This window comes from Corvus brachyrhynchos, unplaced genomic scaffold (genome assembly GCF_000691975.1).
Source record: "Corvus brachyrhynchos isolate BGI_N302 unplaced genomic scaffold, ASM69197v1 scaffold100, whole genome shotgun sequence".
Taxonomy (NCBI): domain Eukaryota; kingdom Metazoa; phylum Chordata; class Aves; order Passeriformes; family Corvidae; genus Corvus; species Corvus brachyrhynchos.
In genome coordinates, this window is record NW_008236230.1 from 474,122 (window position 1) to 499,083 (window position 24,962).

General features: G+C 38.6%; 1 long non-coding RNA gene across 1 annotated transcript in view; it reads left to right on the top strand.

Moving 5' to 3' along the window:
* Positions 1–59: 59 nt before the first annotated feature.
* LOC108449785 overlaps positions 60–24,962 on the top strand; it is a 54,901-nt gene continuing 29,998 nt past the window's right edge. Inside the window, exons 1-2 of the long non-coding RNA XR_001866073.1 lie at positions 60–413; positions 1,068–1,182. This is a non-coding gene — a long non-coding RNA (uncharacterized LOC108449785). The remainder of the gene's footprint in view (positions 414–1,067; positions 1,183–24,962) is intronic.

Consider the following 24,962-nt stretch of genomic DNA (forward strand, 5'->3'; position numbering starts at 1 on the left):
GCGGCCCCCCGCGGGGGGGCGGCGGGTGGGGGGTGGACCTGCCGGTGCGCAACCCTGTCCGTACACACGGACATTACGCAAAATCAGTAAATACATCACTCCTTTATTTCAGCAGAAAGACTCCCCGAGCCCTTCTGCCTGGCCGCGGGGCCCGGCAAAGGTCGGAGGCGCCGCCGCGTTAGGGACTGGGCGGCGGCGAGGGGGGCGACACACGGGCAACGTGGTTCCTGGTTTTAATTGCTTCCATTTGGCCTCAGCCGGGGCTGGGAGCGACGCGGACGTAAGCGAGTGTGTCCTGACCACAGGAAGGAACAATGTTAAACATTTTAATTATACGGGGAGCGAAACAAAGTAAAAGCAGAACAATGAAGAGCAAACATGAAGAAAGGGAAGCTAATTAATGGAACATTAACGTAAGAATTTAATGCAAGCAGGCTGAATCTGTTTTGCAGCATGAAAGGAAGGAAAACAGTGCTATTGTCCTGGAAAGAAGTGAGCGCAGCCCAGCTCCCAGCCTGTCGTACGTGGCAGGGCTGCCGTGGCCCTGAGCTGGTTGTTTTTACTGCAGAGATGTTTTTAATACTCAGCATCTTTAGGAATCTGGGAACCAACTATCTAGCCTTGAAATCCGTGGAAATGCCAAGTATGCAGCTGCTCATTCTGATCTCCACTGGTGAAGTGTAGCTCAGGGTATACTCTAAGCTACCCTTGCCGCTTGCCACAGCTTGCTACCTGTACAATAAGAGACGTTTTGAAAAGGGCCGTCCAGTTTCCAGGACACAGTTTTTAGCACATACCGTACTTGGTTATTCTTATACCCCCAATGTGGGCATTTCATGAGGGTCAAGTTAGCCCTGGTACCCTCTGTGGTCAGCAGAGAGGTGAAAAAGAGGCTATGCTAATGATATATTGATATAATTCTAATATACTAATAATACCAATGTGCTAGTACTGTGCAATGTGCTAATATGACTGTAATATATAATAATGTGATGCTAATGCCAAAATTTGCCTTTTGCTCTTCCATGGGGAAGAGCTACTCTCTTCCACTGGCCTGCTGACCACAGAGGGAACCCGGGGAGACCACCTGGCTGGTTTACCTGCTCAGCATTGGACCACAGAGCTGCCAGGAACAAGTAACTTCCCTTCGAGGACCCCCTCTAAAGTCTGTTCAAGTTTCAGGTAAACTCTTTCCTATTCCAAGCCTCTTTGGTTTTCCCTCATATGTGCATGAGTACAAGAGATGGAGCTCAGGTTAAGGATCCTTTGCTTATTTGTCCCAAATGCTGTCTCAGGTTGTGTGATAGTTAGTGCTGTGATGAAGTTTTCATTACAGTCCCTGAACTTTAGCCAGGTTTGCAGACCTGCTGGTGACACTTAAGAAAGTGCAAAAAAATCAAAGCATTTTCAGCAGAAAGCATTCACATGTCATAAGAGAGATACTTTAACCAGAAACTTGCAGTTCTTGGCAGACTGTGACTGGTTTAGTTAAGTTTCCATAAATCAAAGCACAATGCACAGACTATGAACATCAAAAACATCAGAATCCCACAGACAGGTATGTCAGTGCCTGGCAGCTTTGGCCAAAATTTGCAAAAGGGGATCAAAGAGCTTCTACTCAACATTTAAGATTTAATGTAAATCATAGTCATCCTAGTGGGGGTTTTGCAATTGCCTTTACTAGGAAGCAAAGTCATCCTTCTGTGGGGAGGCAGGAAACAAGAAGAGTCATCCTTAATATAAAAGGGTGTCCTAATATATTCTGCAGTCACTTGAACAAGTAGTTGTTTCGTGTGTTGTTTTTTAAAGCAGCTAACTAGCAAGTATCACTAAGTAGGTATACAAGCAAGTCAATAAAGCAAGCAATATGTTATTTCATAGTTGGTTTTTAATCATCTTAATATGCTTTTATAAAATGTATGTTCATAGCAAATACACTATAGATTTGAGGAAGTACTGCTAGTGAACAGTGAGGTGGTAAATAATAGAAACTGCACTTGTTTAAAGTTATAGCATACTTTTCCAAATTTCATTGTGATGGGTAGACCTGAATGTTTTCCACTGAATAGTATGCCACTTCAGGGACAAGTGTTGGGCTTTTTATGCAATGGATGGATCAAAGCTTGAAGTCTCAAGTCTTCAACCTTTGAATTTCGCTTGATACTAGACCTAGGCCAGGCTCAAACTAACCTTCCCCCAAATCTAAAAAACTTGCAATTTAAAAGCTGACTGTTGCCCAGCTTCATAAAATTTTAAATCCAGAAACATATGGAGTTCTGATTCTTTCAACATTATCACCCTAATGCAGTGTCCCTGGATATGGGAGGAATACTTAAGCATTGGAGACTGATTTCATTAACTTTTTTGTGTCTCCCATCTTTTAGTTTATTGCATCATAAACATCTGTATTGTGTAACACTCTATGTAAAACTTCATTAAAATAAGCCATTGATCATGGAAACCAGAATGAATATGGATAACCAGATTTTTTCTGTTTCTACTGGAGATCTTAATCCACCAAAATTAATGTACCACCACAGAAGGCCTGCATTTGCTCTTCTGCTCTACATCTTCTAACCATATTCACAGTCCATTTCAGAAATGAAACTAATTAACCCAGCCCTTGTCTTTTCCATTCCATTATCAGAATGAATGAAGGAGGGTGCATAAAACTATTTGGAATGATGGCTTTGTCAGGAACATTTCTTCTGACTCAATGTTAGAAGATATGCCAGTGAAAACAGCTGTCAGATGAACACAGTTTTCAATCTATTCCTCAGAGGTTTACCAGCTTCACCTTCTACTATCCTACTATCCAGAAATTTTCCCTTCAAGCCACCCAGTGGAAGACTGTTTTGACCATTCCTCTCTTCCAGGAGTTCTTGAGAAGGTTGCAGGGGCCAGACCAGTTATCCTGATGGTAAATGGAGAAAAATCCCTGCGCTTTTCAGAGGAGTCTAAGTGGGAATGTATCTGAAATCTACAGTGCATCAATGGTCTCTTTTGGTGCCGGGTCAAAGCTTTTGGGCCCAAATGTTCTCTTGCATGTAAATATAGAAGTGCTTGCAAAAAAGGGAAGAAAATTTCTTCCTAGCGCAGATCATGTACATAAGCAGTAATTCCAATCACTCCTGGAGACTCTGTGGTGTCAAAGCCTTCCTTCTGGACAGGATTAGACTCACTGTATTCTTCATTGAGGATAACAGATTTCAGGTACAAATACAGCTGGTAGGGCAGAGGGCTTGGCATCACTTCACTGCAGGCAGCCCAGCTCTAACGAGAGGCTCTTCTATACCCCAGTAGAAGCAAACTGGTTTGCATTTTCCTTGGTACATGCTCTGTACCATAACATTATCACAACCTCATGCAATGAAAGTGCAGAGTTGATGAAAGCTCTGCAATGGCTCTGTGGAGGGTAATGAAGTGTCAGCAGCAAGAAGCAGGAGACATGTATGAAAATATTCATCTCTGGCCTCATCTGTTGACACCTGGCAGGACTGATGCATGAACATGGAAGGTGAAGGACATAAGCAGGCAAGAGACTAGCAAGGATCTCATTAATAGCTGACATGTGTGGCATCTTCTTTTGGAAGACAGATGAGCAGAAGGTCCCAACATTAGGGATGCCAGTAACAGCAGGTAAACTATAGCAAACTACACAAACTTTGGTGGTTAAGCTTGCTTCAAGTCCAGAAAATGTAGAAAGACTAGGGAATGTTATGTACTGGAACATATATCTGTGGTCTTCATGGTTTTCTCTCAAATGGGCCATAGACTCTCGACCACTAGAAAATGTCTGTCTTCAGCCTAGCTCAGATTCTGAAACTGATAATAGGCTTTGAGGCTACAGTATTGAGGAGAAATAACAGATTTGCAAATCCATTTTACCATCCATCTCACACCTTTCAATGCTGGGGAATAAATGCAAGAGATGCAGGGAGGGTGAATATATTTTTAATGCTTTTTATTAAAGTGCCACTTCCATTCATATGAATGAAGTTTAGCAACAAGACGTGTGTGTGTGTATGTGTCTCCGAGTCCATGTATTTGCATAAGGTATCCTTCAAGAAGGATACACTGAATGGGCTGTACAAGATGATGAAATAATTCAGTATGGTATCAAGACCAAAAATCTCAAGTGATTACCACAAATAGAGATTCCAACCTTTTGTTTTTAGTGCACTAGAAGCAATTTTGTCTGTACGTATGATTTTGCAATTTCCTAATGGAATGATGCAATGATCCAGAAAAATCAGGATATAGCAAAGACCTGATTCTAATGTTATTAATTTAAAAGTTTCTAGAGTTTATTTATTGGGATCTGTAGGGATTTTGAATGCAATGAGGTTTTTCAGAGTAAATAAAAGGTACCTCTTAAATGATATTGGCAACTAGCATCACTTATATATATGGGGGACTTCACATGACATCTCCATGGGAAGGACCAATAACTTTCAAAATGCAAAAAACTCTTATCAAATATTCAGTATATTAGCAAATTTTTGTACAGAACTTAAAGCCTATTTCTGGAAAAAAATTTAAAAATAGAGCCTACAAAATTTGGGGCATCTTTGGAGTTTCTCCTTTAGTGTAAAAATAGTAGCAATGGGAGAAATAACCTGGGGAAATATAGATGTATAGATAACATGTAAATTCAGGACATAGTGATGAAAGCATCTCTTCATGTTTTATATGGTTCTAATGGAAAGCAATTGCTAATAAGGAGTGACTGGTTAAATTGTGTCAATGACCAATCCTATTCTGCATGTTCTGCTGAAGCCAAGCGCCCTCTGAGGACAGCTGGAGCTCAGCCAGAATGTCATGACCGTGGTCAAGGTCATAGGTCCTCATGTGCCAAGCAACACAGTCTGTTCCTTATCTTTACAAATTCTTTTTTTTCCATGGGGAAACAGACTGGAATATACTCAGTTAGACACCGTTAGTATTTTTAATCCTTATCTCCTTTTGATATAAAAATAAGCTACCAGTTATTTTTTGTTTCATTATTAAGCCCTTGGTTTTTACAAGGATTTCAGAACTTGGCCTAGATTAGAAACAAAAATAGTAAGAGCTCCTTTTCACAAGAAATAAGATTTAAAGGTATTAGGGGGCATATGCCCTCCTTTTTTAGCAATCAGCACGGGGAGTTCTTTTTTCTGACCCTGAAAAAAATCAACTACAGCAGCTCAAAATATGTTTTTATGGTTTATTTTTGTAAATGCTGTTTGTAGTAATATTCCACTAACACACATACACACGAATCCTTTCACAGCCTTTTTCTGGCTAAAATTTGACTTGCTATGAATAGTTGGTAGGCAGCCCAGTGCAGGGGGATTGGTCTGAATGTTGAGACAGGTGTATTTTTGGCTCAGCCAGCACCCCAGTATGTAATTGTGGTCTCTGCATCAGTTTTTCCTTCTACCCTAGTTTTTCTGTTCTACTTAAACAAAAGCTTTGAGTTTTAAGGCATGACATCTCACTATGTATTTGTAAGTAACCATACCCAAAACAATGGTTTGTACTTGAATTCTTATGCTCCATTAGCATTGAAATAAAAGCAGCCTTTCAATGGTTGCCTCTTCAGACAAGTTGGGCAGTTTTGACATCATGCTTTAATATTAAATTGGACTTTTTTCGGAGCTGTAGCAGTCAGGAGAAAACTATTATGTGTGGGCATGTGAATGAAGGAACAAATGGAAATGGCTGCATCCAGGACTCTGGAAATCATTATATTCATACCATCACAGGCTACCACATTGCACAGTTCTTTCCAGAATCAGAGCCTCAGCTTGAAGGCCATTAGACTCTTCAGATTTTGCAAAAAACAAAACCTGGCTGATTTTTTGGAGGTTGATTCTACATCCTGAACAAGTGCTGCTGCTGAATGTTCAGTGGCCTCATCAGTCTCCAACACTGATGCTGGCCAGTTCCCTTTCATTCCTTGGTGCTGGAAACCGTGGTCTGATGCAAGATTAAATCTCTGTCCTCAGTGAGAGTGTTTTTTGGAAAAGGATGAAGTTCCAGACAATACCAGATGACACATGGCTCAACTACTGTAGCACCTGCTCTCTGGCATGGAAGCAGTTTTCATCTTGATCTCTATGTTAGAAGAATTAAATGTTCACACCCAGTTTTGTGCGGTTTAATCTGCATTTCAGAAGAAAAGTGAAATAGTTTTGCATATTTTTATTACTGTTCAGAGAACTTTCCTCTTCACATTCCATGTCTTCTGTGCCTCATTGCCTAGGCACATTTCAATCTGAGGTGCATTTTTTATCTGGCAGTTCAACAAGGCCTTCCTTCTCCTTGCACTGTGAGACACGTTAACTCCTCCCAGCCTTTCTTATGAATACACACTATGTTTCCTAGTCTAATTTTAAAGGGGAAAATTTATTTCTTTGTTAGATGTTTGAATTACCTGAGGCCCCTTTATCATGATCCTCTTTCTTAAATATTCTGTAATCCTGCAATATCCTTTTGAAGCATATGACCATATACCGCAGCTGAGATCAGGCATTGCTAGTGATTTATGTAACAACATTCCATTATTTCCCATATTACTGTCCAGTCCATCTCTAATTCACCTTGGTTGGGTTTGCCAAGAAAAATGGCAATATTGATCATTGCTCTTCTAGCAATTGTCTGCATCTGTTTTGTGTCTCGTATAATCATTATTAAAGGCAGCAAATGAAGCCTAATGAGTTTCAGAAAGCCAAGTTTGGAATTCATAGTACTTTTTTTGTGCAGACATGAAGAGTTGGCTTGTCCACAAACTCAGTTTAGATGCACAAGACTAGATAATTTTCAAAAAAAATTTCATTCAGACAAGCTGAACAAGTGACCTATGACAACATTTTCCATGACCAAATTCCCTGAATCTCTAAACCACATGATACTTTTGCTACGTCTTCCCCATTAGTATCCCTTAGAAAATATGTATTTTTTTGTGAACTCTGCCAATCATAGCAAATAAGTTCTCTTTGCTTCTCTTTCTGCACTCCCATCTTACATGTAGCTGATTCACAAGTAAAGTAATCCCAGCTAGAATTGCTAGTGCTGTCTGCTCATTCATTCCTAGATTTTTTTTACTTCAATGGCCATTTTCTTACCTTACCTGGACATGAGGAAAGCTGTGCAAATTGCCTCCAGTTGATGAAATGTGGCAAAAACATGAAAGACCAACAGAAAGACTAGTTTACCAGTAGGCTGCAAAAGAAAAGAGAGCTACCTTACTTTTGTATTGAAAAAATATATATGCCTATAGTCCATAAAAATTGACTATTTAACCTGCTCTTAAACTTCCCAAAAACATTCCCACACCAAGCATCCATATGTGAAGGATTCTGGTTGCTTCATATTTGAATTCCTGAGCTTAAGCTTTGGTCTTCTGGGACAACTGGGCACAAGCCCAAGAGCCTGGCATTTTGTCCCTCTTCCCACATCCAGATAAAAAGCAACTGGGACTCCAGTCTTGCCCTGGAGACTCTTAACTGTTCTGCATGCATGAAAAAGTAAGTTCCAGAAAACAAACTGATTGAAATAAGCTATTTTTCCAACTATGCACAAGATTTTTGTGCACAGTCAGCTGTGTGGTGGGTGCATGCCTGCCTACAGAAATGTGAGCTTGAGAGTTGTAGACCTAGCTAGTAAAAAGGAAGAGTTAAACAAGAAAAGCTTTTCAGGCCTCACAGGTTGTTTTTAGTAATCATAATGTAGTTGGCTTCTCTGGAGAAACTGAACTATTTGCCTCTTTCTCCTCAGTGGTTAAAACTACATTTCTTGGGAAAAACTAATAAAATGAACAATAGAACCCTGGAGCCTGTAGAGCTTGGGTCCAGTTTGTACTAAGAGAAAACAAAAAACAACCCCAAAAAAGGCTGTCTTCTTAAATTTTGCCACAATAACCTCATGCCTAGAACCGCAGGAGGAGGTCCACACATAGCTTGGCCATTAATTACAATTTTTGCATCCTTTTGGTTGTATTTTTTGATGACAAGAGCAACTAGAGAAAATCAGAATGGAGAGTTGGGGATCATTCTGAATAACTTCTTGCTTTCCCTGTCTCATCTCATGGGGTAGAAGCCCCTGGACTTATTTCTTCAATTTCCTGAACATTTTCCATGAAGTGCTGACTTGCAGTCTGCAGTCTGTATCACTTAGAGCAATATTCAGCATCACAAAGGATCAGATCCCATAGCTGAATCCAGCCAATCTGGACTTACAACTTGTCAGCAGTAATCCACAGTGAACAAGGTGACAGAGTACCAAAGATCAGCATGACTGGATGGTTGGCACATGTGTCCCACATTTTTGGGGGCACGTGTATGACTGTGTGTTACATTAATATGCTCTGACTTAGTCTTACGGTAAAGAACTATCAGCCTCCTTCAATAAATTCATTGTGGTTGAGTGCTCACTGATTATCTGTAGGAGTGCAAATACAGCTGTTTGCTAGACATGAGACATTCATTCAGCTCTCTGTATTGTCAAATACGTTATTAGCTAATTTATAGCAGGAGAATCTTTACCTCCAGTATATGTGATGAACCTCATTTGAACCTATTTTGCACTTATTGCTTGCTCTGGATAATAGGTACTGATGTGTGTGAGCCAGAAAGGACTGCTAAACTTTCATAAACATAATGAGCTTCCAAGAGTGGCAATTAAAAAAAGAAATATGCATGAATTAACTTCTAATTTCTTACTGGTAAATGCAATGTATTTCGTGTTGATTAGCAGAGACACAATGCCCATGAAATCCTACAAAACCATTTTTTCCCCAATCATGTTTCAGAAGATAAATTTGCTTTAATACTTAGTGTTTGAAATAGCTCAAAATGAGACATGACAGTCCTAGAAATCCTAAAGCACCAAATATGAATTTCTCTGAAGGGATTTGATCTCAGTTTCATATTCAGCATTTTTTCTCACTGGTTTATTTGGAGCATATAAAAGTATTAATTTATTGCTGCATTTAAAATGGAGAGTGGTGAGTAGCTGTGTTTTCAACCAACTTGTCATTGCTGAAAATGTCAGGGCCAGTTCTTCAATACTCATTGAAATTTTTAGCTAAACAATGACAGATATTTATAGCAAACAAGCAGTAGAAGAAAAGCATGCCTTACATCAATGAAACAGTGCATAACATCACCTCCCTGTGAGGACAGAAATTATCACTTTTAAAGAAATCACGCTGATTTTTCAGGTTTAAATCAAAGATGTGTGATAAGCCATATCTTTCCTTTTCCACCTAGAGGCCACAGGATATAGGAACATATGCCATCCTCACGGGGAGGGAAAGGTTCAGATCAGATGGAGGGAGTCCAGGAAAAAACAATGAGAATTCAAAAAGAATGAACCCAAAGCACATGGAATGTAAAGAAAGACTGGTAGTCTGCTGGTGGTGGTCAAAAGCAACTGCTAAATAAAACTAAGCAGGGGGAAAATGGTAACAATCTGGCTACTTACAAAGGACTGAAAAACATCTTTTCATGTCCACTGAGGATAAAGGAAAAAGTTATTTCAAATAAGAGCAGCTTAGGTTTAGATTTCAGGTAAAACATTTCTTGTGATACAAGTAATGAAACACCAGGATACATTGCCAAGAGAAGATGTTGAATTTCATGCATCAGTCAAGATTTTTAAAAATGCATTGGGAAGACACTTTCATGTATGTATAGTTATTCCCATCAGAAAGGTGGAAGGACAGACCAGATGTTCTGAAACACAGGATCCTATAATGAAGCCTATTTTCTATGCTTCTGTTATGGCTCTTTTTTCCTATGGTCTAGGAGTAAATTAACCAGCTTTAGACCTGAAGATGTTGGAAGGAAAAATTAATCTTACTTTTTTCACATTTTCCTTCTTCCCTTTTAGTTTCTCCTTTCCTGTTTTTCCCTTCTGGATCCATTGAAAATGGAATGTTTTTTGTCTGACTGCTAGACTAACCCTCTGTAACCTTTCTTCCACGAGCGCAAAGCTACTCTTCTTTTCTTTTGTGTTTCCAGAGTACGTCCCTGCAAAGTTATACTAAACCCTTTCTTGATTGTGCATTGGAATTACCCAGTTTACAATGACAGAAATAATTCTATTCCTGCAGAAAATATCAAGATTTGTTCCCAGCTTCTGATCCTCAAGTTAGCAGAAGCAAAGTTTTTATTATATGCAGCTTTGGTCACCATGAACTTGGCAGTTAAAGAGGATTCTCAGTCACTGAACTGCTGTGAATTTTTTTAAGAATCAGACTTATAAAAAAGCTTGATGTTACTTGCTGTTCTTCCAAAAGACCCCAGAAGTTTTGTTACACATTTCAGTAGCAGTAGGACTACTTCACTGTACTGGGAAAAGATTATTTACCCTCCTTTTTTTTTTTTTACTTTGCATGACAGTTCTCATAGAATACTAAATAATGCCAGCAGGATTTAAAATTGAATTCAGAATTATTTTAATTACCTTAAATGTTTTACTTTTTTTCAAACTAAATGCATAAATAGGATCTGCTCAAACATGCCTAGCAGGAGGCATTTAAATGCCTCATGCAGATAGGCTGTTCCCTGCTTCCTTGTTTGGTTTGGTTTTCCCTTTCTTGTTTAAAAAAATCCAGTAGTGAATGAATGAAACATAATTATGCAAATATACTAAATCCAGTTGACAGGCAGGATGCAGGCAATGCTAAAGCAAAACTGGTAAGCTGAGGGCAACATCTACATTTCATTATTTATTAGGGGCCAGATATGAAAAGGCATTTGAGCACCCAGAGAGACAGCCAGTCAGTAATATTTACAAAAACACCTAAGTGAACTAGGTGCATTATTCCTGTACAGTTTTACTAGTGGCAATGTGGGGAAATTAGTGGGGGAAATTAGTGGGGGAAGTTGGTAAGCAGTGGCCCTCCAAATTAATCTACTTTATGAGTCAACAATCGTATGCATTTCTTTGAATGCAAATCCCAAGTGCAAAACAAGTGTCATGCATACATCTACACTCCCATTTTTTTAAATTACTGTATGCTATATGTAAGAAAAGAACATTTTGTGCAGTACATAGAAACTCTGCTAGTGACAGTTTTACCAGTTCATATTGAAATGCTGTAGGAAATTATAGATCATGAGCTATAATTTCAGTGGTAAACCCAAAAGTTATTTCCAAGTCTCTGCAAAGGCGTGTCATAAATCTGGTCAAAGAGAACATGACAAAGAACTTACGTAGTTAGCATTTTTCTCCTGTAAGGAACTGAAGAAAAAATGAAAAGAAAAAGCAGTGGCACTATTGTTTCTATGTGCAATTTATGAAAGACATGATTCTGACACAGCTACTTATGGATGCTGACCTTTGTAAAGGAATAAGGATACAAATCTTCATATGTTGCTGTAGATTGGCCATTATGAACAAATGAATTGAGTGGAGGATTCCAATCAAAATAAACTCTAAAATTTGTCAGTTTTAGCAATTTGCTATAAAACTCTCACAACAAATTTGTTGTCGGGTCCAATCTATTGAACAGTCACATTACTGACTTGGACAATGAATTATGGAATACACATAAAACTGGCAGATGGCATCTTTCTGGGAGGAATTCCAAGCACTTGGGAGGACAAGATTAGTACTCACAGCCATCCTAAAAATGTTACTGAAATACTCCAAAACCAACAATATGAAATTCTAAGGAATGGGAAGGAAGAAAACCAACAGAAAATGTGAAATGGCTGAAGAGAAAAATATCTGGCAGCAATGATGAATTAAAACATCTTAGTATGTTTGAACGTTATATCAAGTCAAAAGACCAGTGTCATTCTGGAGCATGCTAGGTGGCATGCCATAAGTTAGAGATGGATGTCTTTATTCTGTCCTGTGCAGCAGTAACAGGACTTCAGTCAAAATGTATCATCCAGTTTTGAGAATGGCACTTTAAGAAAAGATGCAGACTAACTAGAGTGGAGGCCAAGAGCATAAACACTGCTAAGAGGTTTAAAAATGTGACAGAAGGTTGAAAGAAATGGGTTTGTTTAGTTTTGAAAAGAGCAATTTTGAAAAGAGGAGCAATTCAGTAATCATCTAATATGTAAAAAGATTCTACAATGAGCACAGTCATGAGTTACTCTCCATGCTCACCCAATGTAAAAAAGAAATCACTGCCTTAATTTTTCAAAAGGGAGAAAAAGGTTCGATTAGATTAAATTAGACATTAAAAAACCCCAACTTTCTAGTTGCAAAGGCTTTTAAGGACTGAAATAGGCTGCCTAGGGAGCTTCTTTACTTCATTATTGAAGACCTCTATGAACAGATTAGACAAAAATCAGATGGTCTGAGAATACTTGACAGTCTCTCAAAGCAGGGGGAGCTGAGTTTTAAAGATGATTTTCATTCCTGCATTTCTATGATGCTACTGCTAAATCCCTTAGAAAATAATATTCTTAAATTACCCAAAATCCATATTTACTTTTTTATGTAACTCACATTTATAGAAAAGATTCAATGCATTCAGAAATTCCTATTGATCATGTCAGTGTCAGATAGTCCCTTTTGGGACACTGTGATTCCGGTTTGGAAGACTGCATTAAAACAAACAAACAAACAAACAAAATATGGATAAACTCTTTTTACATGTCTCAGAAAATGGAGTAACAGTACGTATCCCTTTGAAATAAAAGGCATGATTTGTACTGATTACAAGAAGGGATTCTGTATTATTCAGGATTGAGATCTATTATGTTTCTTCCTGGAGAAGTGCACTTGGATTATCAGCAGATTTGCAAAAATTGCAAGTCAAATTAAGTAGCACTGGCTACCTATTAAGCTCATAAAGCATGATGTGTACACCAATTTCATGTTTTTTTTTAAATATGAAATGCAGGTGTAATGCTATAATTTTTTTGTTGTTGAATGTAGACTTTTCAGAGCTATTTCTAGAGGTACTGTGTATAGCCTTGTCACTGTATCCTCTTAAACTCATGCAAAACAATAGCATTTTTAGCCAAGAAAATTCTTAAACTTGCACTCTTTGTGATTACCATTGCCAAAAATCCTGCTAAGTAGCCTTATCTGAGCCTTAAGTCATGACAGACAGATTGCAAAGATTAACGTGTCTGTAATCTACATGCAAGTCATTTGATTTAAACACAGTAGGACATGCAGAAGGAAACTTTTCCCAGGTGCCAATGTGCTTTAACTAGATGTTAGTAGGTAATGTTGTAAATATTACAACTACAGACATTTCAAAGGGAGTCAAATAGCCTTTTCCTTTAACCCTCTGCCAAGTTTAATTCTTCCTAAAATTACAGAGTGGCTGTTCTTCAGACATTGAAGTGATCTGCCACATAGATACCAATATGCAGTTAGTAACAACAGCACCATGCAGATCCATGGCAAAAAATACAGCAGCCTGCTCAAAATCAGGTTTTATGTTTATGACTTTCTAAGATCAAGAGCTGCCTCTTCCTCCTGTCTCACTGTCTTTTCCTTCTCATACCTGCTGCATTCAGATCACTTTTATAATAATGATGTTCTCATTGGGAGCATGTGCTTGAGACCTTACTTATAGCTTATAGGCTAATGATTGGCTTTACCCCACCGAATGTGAAGGTGTCAGTAGGTATTAATAATACTGTGAAAGAGATAACAGTATTTCCATAAATTGACCTTCTTGATGATGACTTCACCCCATTTTCTTCAGTTCAGTTTAATGACTTGAAGAGTGTTCGGTGATGAAACCATTCCCAAGCATAAATTATTCACCACAGGAAAAAAGTACTACTACTTCCATTTTGCAATTTTCCATCAGTGGCTGAACCTCTGTAGGTGAATTGTCTGCAGAGGCAGAACAATTCTCCTGACCCTTGTAAACTTACTCCTACCCTTTTTTAAAACAAGATATCAATAAAAAATTAAATAAGTAGAAAAAACTTCTCTTCAAAATAAATGTTGACCCATCCATTTGTGCTCTTAAAAATTTGTGTGTGTATATATATAGCATGTAGAATAAAAAAAAGGTTATTAAAGGAATTTCATGTAAACGGTATGAGTAGGAAAGATCAAAGAGCTGGACTATAACCAACATGACCATAAATATTTGAAATGCTTGACATTACATACCACACACAAATAAACAGAGAAGTAAATTATAGCTAGTATGTCTAAAGATAAAAATATTTACCATCTGCATCTTAATATTTGCATATTCAGTACTAGTTTTTTAGCTACTTTTCTGAAATGATGATTTTCCTAGTATCTCTCTATTGCTTATTATGTCACACTGCCACATTCACCTGGAATTCGATGCAGAGAAAAAGTCCCTGCCTTTTTGCAGAGAGAGTTTTTCCAGGTGGGATGTGCCGTATCTGCTGTCCTTTTCTGGTGTTTTTCCTGATCTGTTTCCTTGACATCTTGCATCTGCCAGAGGTGGTGGGGTGGAGGCAGCCTGCTGCTGGACCGCAGTGTCTGCTGCTGTCTGAGAGAAATGTGCTCAGAGATGAGTCGTAAATTCTCAGCCAGATCATAAGTATGGGCACCATACAGGGAAGCCTGTTTGCAGCTCGAGGATGCCTGTTTTCTGATTTATATATATATTTTTAATACACATTGCAGCCCTAACAGACTGCAAGTGTGAACTTTTGGGATACAAGGTCTGTTTAAGCTTATACACTATCATGAATGGAAACTACTCTTGAATTTATGCTATGTATAAAGTCAGAGAGCAGAGATTTCATTCCATCAGCACAATTTGGTCGTATGATAATAGGCCTGTAGAGGATGGAAATTCTGCAGAGGTTTTTGTAAATTACTTTCCCACTTAGGCACATTAAAAGACCAAAACATTTCCTTTCCTTTTACAATGTATCCATTCAAAGATATCCCTTTCCCTAATGCTATTGGGGCAATCATTTTTAAGCCACAAGTCAGAAGGCAGGATATGAGGAAATAAAAGAAAAGCTGTTGTATATATGCATCATAATCTTCTGATATTCAAGGGAATATAGTCTTATATTAGGAACTACCTGGCTGTTCCAAGAGGTCCCAAATTATGAAGATCTAAATCAAACCTGGTAGACCATCATATTTTAGCAATTTGATGGATTTTCTCTAGCCTTTTAGCCTTATTACTGTGTAACCGCACAGAAGTTGTAATTCCTGAAAAGTCCCAGAATAGTAAATGCAGTTCAGATCTGGGCACTTGCTGGTTTCTCCTCTTTGAAAGGTAATTGAATGGGAACAAGTACAAGTGCAATTGAATATGTAGGCTAGAGGCACTAAGTTGCAGCCTCAAAGAGGTCATGCAGAAATGAATTTTTAAAAAGGACTATAAAATTGCATCTAAGATAGATGGGGCGCAAAAGCAATATTTAAATGAAATTGTTATGGATATAAGTCACTTGCCAGGCATTCTAACTATTTCCAACATAAAATATGTTTTCACTTCATATATAAAACATTGTTATTATTCACATCCTGTGTCATGTTAACATATTAAAACTTAAATGTTTAATGCATATATTAAAATTTTGTGTCATCATTAACACCGCTGATGAATACCCTTTAACAAAAATAATGGAAAAGATATGTCAAGGCAGATAATTTTTACAATTAGAATAAAAATATGTAACTTAAAGTGTGATAAGATAGAACCGCTTAATTCAAAGTTTCACAATCCTCTCTCCTTGCTCATGGGAATCCAACTGCCATTTGTTTTCCTATTAAATGACATTTCAAATACTTTATTATAAACATAAATCACATCTCCTTTTGAGAAGGCAAATGACAAACTAAATTTGAGGTCTGACTTGCATTTCTATGCTCTAGCCAGGACTAAATAGATGAGCAGTTGCTATATAGATTGTATTTGATGGATAAACAAAGAGAGGCAGTAAGTTATGGAAAACATGTCACTTGGAACTGACATCTGCCCTCATAACTCGTGAGTGTCTTACCCTGCCGTGTCACCTCCGTAGACATCAGTTCCTCATCCTGGTTCACAACATCCAGGGGAAGAGATTTACTCTTTTTTAAAGTCAAGCTGCCTCCTGTAAAATGCATACCTTTCCCTAATGGGGGATGTTCTGTTCTGTGTGGTCAGGTAGCCAGGGAGAAATGCCCTCAGTACTGGGGATGAGGTTTTCAGAACAACACACAGTTGCACAGGAGTAGGAGAGTGTTGGCAGGGAGATGGGATCAGAGGAAGCATGCTCAGGCTGCCCTTTTTGGGGATGCCATAGTATGGGTGAGACTACGCCAGCCAGCAAGGTGCCACCAGCATGGTCCCAGCTTCTTGGTCACTGAGTGTGTTTAAATGGAACCTTCCAGAGAAATTTTTCTCCGTCAGCAATGTTTTCCTTCCCTGACATAAAGGAGGTGTTGGTGCTGGCAATCCATCAACAGTTCTCCCATAGACCCACACAGACCGAGTGCACTCACAGGTGCCACTGAGGCAAAATCTCTGTTTGACCAGCAGGGAGATACATCTGGGCTAGGTATTTTAATATAGAGACACGGTTAGGTTTGTCTGTACCAAATCTAGATGTATCCTTGGACCCCACTGAATTCACCTGAATTAATGAAAAAAGAGTTCACTAACTAAGGCTTTACAAATGGAGAAAGGAAATCAATTATCTTAATAAAATTGCTGAAAACTACCTGGTGCAACATACTAAAGTGGAAATCCCTAACATTTACATCACATCATTTTCAGCTCTTACATTTTTATTACAATTTTTATAAAGATCAGGGTGTTTGGGTATTTTTTTCCTAACAACACATTTTTACAATGAAGTGGTTGAAAGATTATCTCTACTTTCAGTTAAATATGGTGCACTTATTGATCATACAGCTGTAGAGAAAAAATTTAAGGATGTGACTCTTCGGAGTCCACAGTCAAAAAGAAAAGTAAATAAAAGTTTAAGCTTTTTCTTTTCCTTTGGTAAACTTCTTGGGTTGCAATCGACTTCAGTATTTTGTGACCTGAATCAGGATTTCTGAAAGTTCGACGTTGGCATAATCAATGCTCTTGTTCTGCAAGACATATTGTCAGCACATATTTGGAATGATGCCCATAATTCATTCATGAGTTACACATTCAGCCCAAATATATACTGAAAAAATCCTTTACCACATCATTCATTTTCATGTGGGTGATGTGTATTTATAATGTGTAATGAAGAAACACAAGCCGCTCTCGTACTGTAGTACGCTTTTGAGTTTCACCTGTTATTGTGGGTGAGAAAATTAGTTTAGTCTGATTATTAGCCAAATTAATTGTAATGGGGAAGAGAGTGTCCCACTAGAACAGCAAGAATAAACTTAATTTCACTCTCTTTTTTTGTGATGCAAATCAGTAAATGAGTTTAGATATTTGCTTTCTACCTAGTATCTCTCTGTCCTCCACTAGCACAAAATTATTTAGGAACAGTTGTTCAATGATTTTTTTTCATATAGACAGATCAACCACATTTATTTTCAGAAAGAAAGAGCAAGAGGGCTTTGTAGAGCTTTAAAAATTCCTGTGCATAACTCTCACTTTTAAAAACCTACCTCTTAATATCTTTTAATCTTTCCTCTGTCACTTAGAGACCTTTTTCAGTTGGATCTTTCTTAGAAAATTAAAGTCTTTGAATGTGCTTTGGTTTTGTTTTAGGTTTTAGGAGCATCAGGAATATTAAATTTTTCCTTTTGTAGTTTGGCTTAAAAATAGGCTTTTTAAGTCAGCTAATGTGATGGCGATATTCACGATACCTTAAAAAAATCTACAGGAACAACTAATCATGAAACATGTAGATTTTTCCTCATCTTTTCTATGATCAGTTACTTAATGTTAGTCAATCTGAATTAAAAAAAAACCAAACAACCATTATTTTTCTAATGATCAGAGGATGAAAGAAGTTTTGAAGGAAGATTGTTTCTGAAAGAATTCCATGACATAGAAAATGATCCACCAGTAGGCAAGAAAACAGGAATATTCAGTTCTAATAACTAAAGATAAAAATGCCAGGAAATGTTTAAAACACCCTGACGTAGCAGAACACATCAGATTCAGGTGAATCTGATAAATACAAGGAATAAAAATTATAACTTTATTAATTGTTTAACATGTCATTTTCTGACACTGAAATCATAAAAGAAAAATAAAAAAGGGCTGCTTTCTATAAAAAACCTCTACATCTTTAATTATCTGTTTTTAATCAGTTAGGCATAAATCAGTAGTCTTAAAAACAAAAATTTCATTAAATATATCTTTATTGTTTGAAATACAAGGGTTACAACTATAACAAATTCTCTGAAATTAAGTTAAATTGAAATTGTCTTTTACCCTGTAATATGTCTAAAAAGGATCACCTGAAATACAATGTAAATGTCTACATAATGGAAAAATAATACCTGTGAAGTTATGGCAGATTTAATAGCATTCATATAAAAATAAATGCAGAAAATTTGACTGTAACTTCCACCTAAGTCATAGAATATATACTTTGGAAACAAAAAACTTTCATTAAAATGCTGAATTAAAAAAAAAAAAGACAAAACCCAAACATGACAGAGCTTATAATCATGGTATCATCATGAAATTAAGGGAAATATATTAACTGTTACACAATTTCCTATAGTCATGCCTATTTAGGAAAAAAAAAAAAAAAACAAACCATGATTTGAAATACTGTAGATGTACATCATGGATTACTGAATAAAAATGCATATGCATGAAAGTGTAGTGCAATTTCAGCTTCATAATGTTTTGTCCTGAGATGTTAATAGGGTAACTTTAAAAAGAAATCAGTCAACATTTGATTATAAATATTTTTCTGGAACATTTATATACTGCAGCAAATAATATATTAAAAGGCTTTTCAAAGGATCATAAGGGAGATACAATCAGCATATTTTATTGAATTCGGTTATGCATTCCCTTATAGATTATCTTGGAAAATCCCAGTGTACATGATAATACAAATCAAAACAGCTGCTGATTTATCCATTGCACCACAAACAGAGACCTACTGCAGTCAGTGCTGACTACCAAAGTTGTCAGATTAACACACCGGGGCAACTGAGCCAGGGAGGTGATTTCCTCTTCTCAGTGTGAAGCTCATTAGTGTTTCACAAATCATTGCTCCGTATCTATTTTCTACTGTTGAATCTAAAAACTACCTTCTGTATTCATCTGTATATATCCTTATGGAACCAGATACACATAAATTGTCACTTTACAAATCTCAGCTTCTTAAATACAGCCCTGCATACCTGGCCTGATGACAGCAGCCCTGAGCACCTGGCAGCTCCCACTGCTGCCAGCAGCAGCAGCTGAATTATTGACGCAGCTTTGGAGTCAGCTCAGGTACCAATGTAGGCACAACACAGGCAGACAGGAGACCATACTCTGGTGATGACACCAACTAGCATAAAAGTCCTAGATTACCTGAAATAAGATCTCTTACTTTCTAAAACAGGACAGTTGCATGCAGACAGGGTACTGGAAATGATCTGTGCCCCCTCAAGTCTCCTGAAACATGCCTTGGAATTGCTTGGGATGATATCGGCTGGTGCTGCTAGCAAGTCCAAAGCAATGGAAGAGCCCAGACTAACAATTAATAGCACAGAGAGTCAGTGTCCAATCCTAAGGAATGTTCCCTGGCAGGTTCAGTACAGAGCGTTCTGGCTGCAGAAACCACATTTACTTTCCTATCAATAAAGTATTAGAGACATATCTTTTCTTCACCAGCCACAGGAAAGTAAAACCAGAGAAAAGCATTTGGATAAGATGAAAAACTGTGTTTCAGTGTTTAATGGTAATAGACACTGAGAGTATAATAAATATTTTTTCCAGACACTGTATATTTCACTCACACTTTAGGCAGCCCAGTGTTTCCTTGGCAAAGCTCTAACCAAACTTCACAGTTTCATCTCAGAATAAATGAGTGTTTAATTAAAAGCTTTCAGTTACAGACAAGTTTGGGTTTACTTCTATGTGAATATTTAGTCAGTTAATGTGCTAGAAATTAGCATTCACTGATGGAAGGGTAACACATAGTCCTGAATGCCATCAAAATAGAAAAAAAAGGAAGGAAACTCACAAATCATTATTTCTAGTGAAATGGAAAACATGAGGCATAGTGATTTCAACTAGTCTCCATGTACCAAGGCCAACAGGCTGAGTTGCTCTAAATACACATAAACAGGAATGGGGAAAGAGCCTTTTCACACTCCTGAAGCTTTCTTTACTGGTCTTCTCACATAGGCTTGGTGTGACTTTTGTTTTAAAAGGCTGAGGTCAAATATTCCGTTTCAGAGTTCAGGCTGTTTCCGCCTTTCCCGAAGAGCAGCCACTGTCTGTTATTTCCTGCGGGGTGTGTGCCAAGCCCATCTCAGCAGGGCTGCCTGTCCTCTCTAGAAGGCTTTCCCAGGGAAAGGTAGGCTGACCACCCTCGTGATGATAGCTGCCACTTCCACCACTTGCAGTGAGGAAATTCAGCTTGACTCAGGGAAAGGGGCCCCCTCCTGATTTCCACAGACAGGGATTGCAGTAGTAAGCAATAAATGAATGGGGGAAGCAGAAGGCATTCTGGAGTGCCAGGGGGAAAGTACTTCGAGAGTGGTTGAAGAGGGCTGAAGGGATGGGTCTGAAGCGACTGTGAGAAAAGGGTGCATGAACATGAAACATGGGGGAAGGGTGTCAGAAAACAGACAGCACCATGTAAGTGTAGGCTAAAAGAGAGTATGGGGTGTCCAGGCAGAATACAGGAGGCATTCTGTACATAAAAAATTATTGCAGTGCAATGCCTCCAAGAATAATTGCGGTGCAAAACCTCCGATGAACATGAGGTGCTAATGTGTATAAATTGCTAGTATGTACAGATATATGTATGCATTCTTTTAAAATATACTTATCATTTTACTATCAGTAGGTAATACATATACACTACATAACACATTTTTTATGTATATTTATATTTCGTGATTTTCAGGGTTTCAGCACTACAGTGTGTTAGCACAGTAGAGCTGATCCACTCTTTCTCCATTGTCCACTGAACAAGCAGAAGAGAAAGCTCTGCACTCTTTTTAGAGTCAGAACACAAAAATAATTTTTAAAAAATGGAGCATCAGTGAGATTAAGAAAGTATGTCTGTCTCTAAAACGAATGGAAATCAAAGGCTGTCCTGAGGGCCTTGAAGACTAACAGGAAAAGGTAGAAGACACCACTAGCTTAAAAAAGTTACCCAGGCTGGGGACAGGGCAGTCATTTCACCTTCCAGTACAGCTGGATATGGTATTAGCAGCTTTTTCACATGCAGGAGTGTGAATTGTCCAGACACCCCAAAATGTAAAATTCAGTGCACTGTTGTAGCCATTTTTCTTGTGTGCATGAGCATTTTATCCAGTTGTCTACCTGTGTACAGGGATATAACCGCATACAATATACAAACACATATAATAGCTAGCTTAGTGCCTGCTGAGCTTGAATACACACACATATACAAAGTATTTATTGAGGGAACCACTGCCTCTTAATCTCTTTTTGCATTTTAATAAAATCAGCCTTTCTGAAGAAGCTAATTGTGTAAAGCTTCTGTATATCATAAATCTCACCCATCTTACTCCAATAAAAAACTGGAACACAACTTGCTTTTAGATTGCTCTGACCAGGAAGACCTGAAGAATGTTCCCCCACTCAACATCATTTCAATTCATCTTTATTTTACTTTGCTAGAAAGTGCGTCTTTGTAACTCCTGGTGCTGGGTGAAGTGCCCTGCTGTGACATGAGACGTCGGGTTCTGTCAGTCACATCAACTGATGTGATGTGACGGAGCCTAATGTGATGGGACCAATGCCCTGCTGAATGTGTACTGTGTCACTGTGGTATTCAGGGGCTGGTTTCTCTGAGAAGAAATGCAGTGAAGAAAGCCAGGCTTTCCACGGCTGATGAAGCTAAATGATTTTGTAAATGAAAGTGCAATAAGGTGTTTGCTGCATATGCATGCACAAGTAACATATTTGGCTTATTTTGTTTTTTTATTTGTTTGCAATGGCAAACAAACAACATCCAGTCGTGAATTTTGCATAAGTTTTTTGTCAATCCTATAAAACTCTGACTAGCATCTACCTGAGGGCAGGACTGGAGTGCTGCCTCTTGGAGTGCTGCTCTGCTTGGGACAAATGCTGTTTCTGGAAGACCCATCCACTACTCCCTTGTCGATGCCACAGTGCGAATCTGCAGCCCTCCTGCAGCCCCTCCATGGTCAGAGCCAACAGCCACTGCTTTTGCTCGGAGCTTTTTCACACCAATCCTACCTTATATCCCTGATTCTCAGCAACAAAACATCTTGAGGCAGCTTGTCCTAGTGGCAATTCCTCCCAGAATGCAAACTAGTCTCTGAAAAAGCACCATAAAGATTACTCAGATCTTAAAAATGTTTTCAGAATACTTCCAAGGAAATAAACCCAGTAATCACCCACTAAGGCATCACACTTAGCAGAAATGTTGGCTTTTAAGGATATGGCTTTCTCTACTCTTTTGGCAGTGACAGCCCTCAGATCTCTGTACCTTGTTCCCATTAGCAGTCCTTCCACATGAGACAGCCACAGGAGCTGGTGAAGGCCATAAAAGAAAGCAAGTCAGTCCTGTCCTCATCATCCGCCAGTAATACAGCTCCCAGTGAAACTGGATGGGTTGTGAGAGTAAATTATCTCATTCTCAAGTCAGCTCCAGGTGAGAGCTCTAGCAAGGATTATTTATATCTTTTGGCCAAGTGCTCCACTCTGTGAAATGTTGACCATCCCAACACTGCATTATCACTAGTTTCGCCATAGTGATCTTAAACAATCACTCTGGCACTAAGCAGCTTTTTCATTTTAAGATAAAGCAAATTTTACATCAATTTTTCAAGATGGCTTTGAGGGTCACCTCAATCACAAAGAAATTGCTGATTAGCTTGTCGCTCCTAACCCCCTCAGTTTCTGTACATACTGGTACCCCTGTTTATTATTCTCATTATGGAGTAGTCCAATAAATAGCATGCAGCAGTGTTGCAGGAACAGGGAAAGCCCTTTGGGTTACATATAGATATGGAGGAAACATCATCTGTCAGGATCCACAAAAATGTGCAAGAAAGATGATATATATCTTCTGGCACAATTTCTTAGCAATGTCAGCCATGTTGCTATTATACAAAAGCGCATTAAAAAAACCCCAAAAAACTAACAAAAAAGCCCCAACTCAATCAAACCTATCAATTTTTATGTAGCTAAACAATCAATTTATGCTCTCACTCTATTTAAGAGTCTCATGAGTATTGTAAGTTCTGTCACTGGAACTCCTTTGTTTTTATTTTACACTGGAAATTACTGGCTTAGGGAAAGGTGGACCAAACACATCAAAATGGAAAAGCAAACCAAAACGTGTGCTTTTAAGGAAAGCAGCATTGGGATTATTTGTTGCTAATACAAAATGTTTTATCTTGGTAGAAAACAAAAAAATAACTGGGTGGACAAGCACAGAAAGAGAGACAGAGAGCAAACCTAAGAACTGGAAATTAAAAGGGACTTGGAAAATATCCATTTCAATGAGCAGAATTCACAAAGACCAAGGTCCACATAAAAAAAAAGAGGAAGTTGTGCATCTCAACAGTCTCAACACTGAGATGGGTGGCAGAGGGTTTATCAAAATGAACTCATACCAAATGGTGCTGCATGGAGCGCATGAACACCTTCCTCCACTGCCATACAAAGGTGCCCACCCACAGCACTGAGTCAAGCAGGTTTTTAAAACTCTAAGCCAAGATATGGTTTCTTGTACTTAGAACTATAAATCAGTCTCTTGAATGTAGATGACTGTCTCATTCCTCATGATGGGAAGATGAGCTGGCAGAAATATCATTCCTCCTGAGAAGTAAGTTCAAACCCTTTCAAACTGGGTACAAGGCTCAGGTTTCCCTGTCATGTGCAAGAGCTCCAACCTACTAATCAACTCCCATTTTCCAAAGGGAAGACTTTCCTTTTTGACTGCACCACACCCTCTCCCCCTCAGGCCTTCACACCATGTCTCTGACTGACAGTGACTGTGCACTTGGGTAATGACAGTGCTGCTGGGTGCACTCCTACCTCCCCACACCTATCACGAGGTTCAGATGTTGGAATGGTAAGGCTGCAAAGCACTAGAGGGCTTTGGCTCCACAGTGCTCTGTCCAACTAAGATAAGGGCAACCCTGCACACATGTGGTAACATCACTTCAAGGCTATAAATAAGCTTTGTGGTGTAAACATAGGTTCCTGGATAGGCTCTCCTACCCTTAATAGTTAGGCAATGTAATGTTATTTATTTTTTAATCATTCCCTTTGATTTAATTGCCTGTATGCTCCCTAGGGTGCATTTTAATTGCCAAACTACTACTTTGGATCCTGGGTAAGTAGTTCCACCTAAAAGTGAGTCTTGAAATTCAGGAAAAGGTGAGTTCCTCATTGCTGGACAGCAGCTGGCAGTGGTTCACATTTTAAAATCCAGGATTTACAATGTACAGGTGAAATTCTCTCTCATTCATTGGCATAAGTGGAGATGGTTGGTGGTGAGGAGGTTAAGAGGCTGACATCTACCTATTTTCTCCTTACCCATTAATGTGCACACATAGGTGTGGTGGCCATGTTCCAGCACATGGGGCAATCACAGTGCACTGTGTCCCACCTGCATTTCTGCAATGGCTGCTGGGGAGATCAAAGCTTGCAGGCAGGAATTTCCAGGATTGGGCTGTTCGATGCCAGCACTGCTCCTCTGGGATTTAGGACTGCTAGGTGCTGACATCACATGTGCTCTAGTGCTCCAGCACTTGAAGGGGAGATGGCAATCCTGTATGAAGAATGTTGTCAGAGCATCATCAGTCTGTCTCCAGAGGACAAGGAAATATTTTTGTTGTGGACATGGTCTCTGACAGGGTGCAATGAAATCACCACCATCTGCAATGGCTGAAAAAGCTTTTGGAGTTGTTCAGCA